Source organism: Magnolia sinica, chromosome 2 (genome assembly GCF_029962835.1).
Source record: "Magnolia sinica isolate HGM2019 chromosome 2, MsV1, whole genome shotgun sequence".
NCBI lineage: Eukaryota > Viridiplantae > Streptophyta > Magnoliopsida > Magnoliales > Magnoliaceae > Magnolia > Magnolia sinica.
The window spans coordinates 76924283-76927821 of NC_080574.1; the positions used below are offsets into that span (position 1 = coordinate 76924283).

At 37.9% G+C, this 3539-nt stretch overlaps 1 non-coding gene across 1 annotated transcript; it reads left to right on the top strand.

The window, feature by feature from the left end:
- The first annotated feature begins 2920 nt into the window (after positions 1-2920).
- LOC131238234 (small nucleolar RNA R71) lies at positions 2921-3028 on the top strand. The gene has a single exon (XR_009167641.1). It is a non-coding gene; the product is annotated as a small nucleolar RNA R71 (small nucleolar RNA).
- The last annotated feature ends 511 nt before the right edge of the window (positions 3029-3539 follow it).

Consider the following 3539-nt stretch of genomic DNA (forward strand, 5'->3'; position numbering starts at 1 on the left):
TCCTAACCCTAATCTTGGTTTAGAAAGCTGGATTAAGTAACCGATGAAATAGCTAACCTTTTTCATGATTTAGGTACCCGTTGTTCTTTATTTGGAACGTAGGATTCAAACCACGTTTGAAATGAGAATTTCGACGGAAGGTGCGGACTATAAATGTTTAAGTTATGGTTTTTAAGGCTTTCAATGTCAGCTAATGATTTATTTCTGACTGGAATGCTGCCATATTGTTCTAGTTGTGACATTTTTGATATATTATATATGTGTGAACTATGTTGAGTATATGATGCATTCCAAGTGTTTGTTGAAATGATTAAATGAACATGAAATTATGATTTGTGCTTGTCATGACTGTAAACCTAGGATTCATGTTTGTCATTGGTATTACGATCACTCTGTGTAAGGATTTACCACAATATATGCCGTAACTAATCTAGTCTATGTATTTGGTATTGTGTAGTCTACGTGTTTGATTAAATGTCTGAATGAGAAATTGTTGATGATTTGTATTTAATAAGGGTATTGAGACAAGGGTTCTCAATTACCTTATCTATATGTATAGCTTCCTTCATGTAATTATAATTTTGAATACGCAATTTATGGATGAAATGCAAATATTTGGTAATAAGTTTAATGTCTTTGACAAAATGCTCAAATGAGAGTTGTATTTGAATTATTTGTTAAATGTTGTTATGATTATTACATGTGTTTGCCTATTGCACTTAAGTAAACTTGGGGTCATAACTTGGCCCAGGCAATCGGTAACAATTCTCATTTAAGTGGCAGAATTAGTCTCACCACATTCGATACGTTCAGTGAATCCGGGTTGTACGATGATTCTCGATAGTAATTAGGCCACATGCTTATGTGCTCAATGTCGATTAATTCAGTGTGCGCTCATACCAACCGAACTTATGTAACAAACCGATTAGCCTATTGTGTGTTTACCATGTATGGACACCTCTGCTTGAATCTAAGGTACCCCCTTCCAATGAAAAGACCCAATTCAACCAAGGTACCATGATTCGCTAAGACTCATGAGTTGGGCATGGTGGTATGGGACACCATGGTCAAGCTATCGGCCTATGCTGGGGTGATAAGCCTCCCCGTAATGACCAGTGAGCAACCCAAAACTCGTGAAGAGAATACGGTGGTTTAGGATACTGTAATCGAGTTATCGGCCTACGCTGATGTGACGAGCCTCCCATTATGACCTCGAGTATAAACACTTGAATTTACCTATCCATTGCTTTCATTAGGGGTGATGCCCTATAACTTACTTAACGTATGTGATTAAGTGGGATTGACGACCCTAGATAGATCTCCGTTTGGGGTTAGTGATATAAAGGGAGGTGTCTTAGCTTCCCAAATCTGCTACATGAATAAGCCTAATTAAATACTTCGCTAACACGACCATGCACTGTATTGCATATGCTTTGGTGATGAACGACATGTTTAAGGAGTTTGTCATGCGTGAATGGTTGATGGAGTCTCTTATGAGGGAGCTTCCTGAGAGGGCATGCATCATTACAGGATACCATCCCTGCATTAACAAGAGTACTTAGGATATGATTGTTGTACTGCTTTATCATTACTGCTTGACTAAATTTATAACATATTAACCTTTGCCTTATAGTACCACTGAGTTGATCACTCACTCCCACGCTAGGACGGTGTTTTAAAACACCAACTAGACTCTGTTGTAGATGCAGGTGATGACGGAGTCTATATATCTACGATGAACTTCTTTAATGAGGAGTTCTCCTACGTATAGCTATCAGGCGGATCTATGTAGACCATGCACTGATTGACGGGATCACAGGGATTATATGGATTAGTCGGACATTCACATTTTGACATTGTGTATACTTCAAAACAAAACATGTGTATATTCAGCCCGGTAGCACCCTCATACTTTGGAGGTTATGAAACATGCATATACTTTATATATATTTATCTCTGTCTTTCGCTTGCTTAATTACATTAACTCTGGAGTATGATATGCTGATTTAGTATAATCCCTCTCATGTTTAATGCACTAATATGGACAACATTTAAACATCATTATCTATGTTGCATAAGTAATGCGTTGGATCTCGGGAGTTGAGTTTTGCTTGACCCTCGAAATTCAGGGCGTTACATAGACTTAGCCTATTCCATCTGTTTTGAAGAGCTTCGGTCACTGATTTCATATTGCTGTTTTGGGTTTGGGAGAGGCTGAGCCAAAAGGATACCTTTCTCCCCAATTAAATTTTTTGTTTAAAGCCCTTGTATAGCCTTTGCAAGGTCTTGAAAGGCTTGCAGCATACCCTAATTAAAAAGCTCTTGGTTTTGCATACGTTTTAAGATCGGATCCACTTGAGGTTTCCTTTAATTCAGAAATTTGTTGAGGATCCCTTGATGAGTTGTCGTTTGTCCGTTCCTCTAACCGAAGTTTGGATGGTTCCTCTAGCTTGAGTTATATGCATTTGAGGTGGGTCTACTAAAAGGTTTTTGGTAGTTGTTTATGACATTTGATTGCTTATTCAATATGTCTTAAAAAGTAGGAATTGTTGGACAATTCTCAGTTGTATGTATGTTACAAGCACAAATACTACAAAGAAGTTCCGTAGTCTTCTCAGGTTCTACCTTCTTAAGTTCCATGGCCTAGACTTTTCTTGTGAGTTTGGCCACTCTTAAATTTATATCATCTTTCTCTTTTAGAACATAAATTCCTCCCATTTCCTTTAATTGAGTAGGCTTAGAAGTGGTAATTCTAGAAGAGGTATCCCATGATTGAGCATTTTCAACAAGTTTATCAAAATAATCCCACACATCATTGACTTCCTTATTCATGAATTCCCCATTACACATCGTCTCCACAAATTGGCGCATGGGTGAGGTTAATCCCTCATAGAAAAAGCATGTTATACACCATGTTTCGTAGCCATGTTGTGGACATGAATTTATGAGATCCTGAAATCGCTCCCAACATTGAAAGAAGGTCTCATCCTCTTTTTACACAAAATTCATGATTGCTTTCCTTAAGGTATTTGTTTTATGATAGGGGAAGAACTTTTTAAAGAACTCGCTTGTCATCTCATCCCACATGCCAATGGACCTCGGTCTTAAGGAATGTAATCATGACTTAGCCTTTTCTTTCAAAGAGAAAGGAAATAATTTCAATCTAATTATGTCCTCAGACACGTTTGGGAAGTGTAATGTAGAATGGTTTCATCGAACCCTTTCATATGCAAGTATGGACTTTCATATTTTATCCATAAAACTTATGAAGGAGTTGAATTACCCCCGGTTTAATATCCACGGTTCCTCCATTCAATGGAAATATCATGCAGGAAAGGTGCACTAACCCTCGCCGGTTGTAAATAATCTTGTAAAGTACGAGGCGAGGGTGCATTATTCACCTTTTTTCATCTTAAACTTCCTTAATTGGAAGTTGAGGTTGATTTGCGGCCATCACTTCTATTGACTTAGAGGGTCACAAGTGGTGTCTAATCCTATGATGGATAGGCAACCCTTCGACTAATCCTCCTTCACTTAAG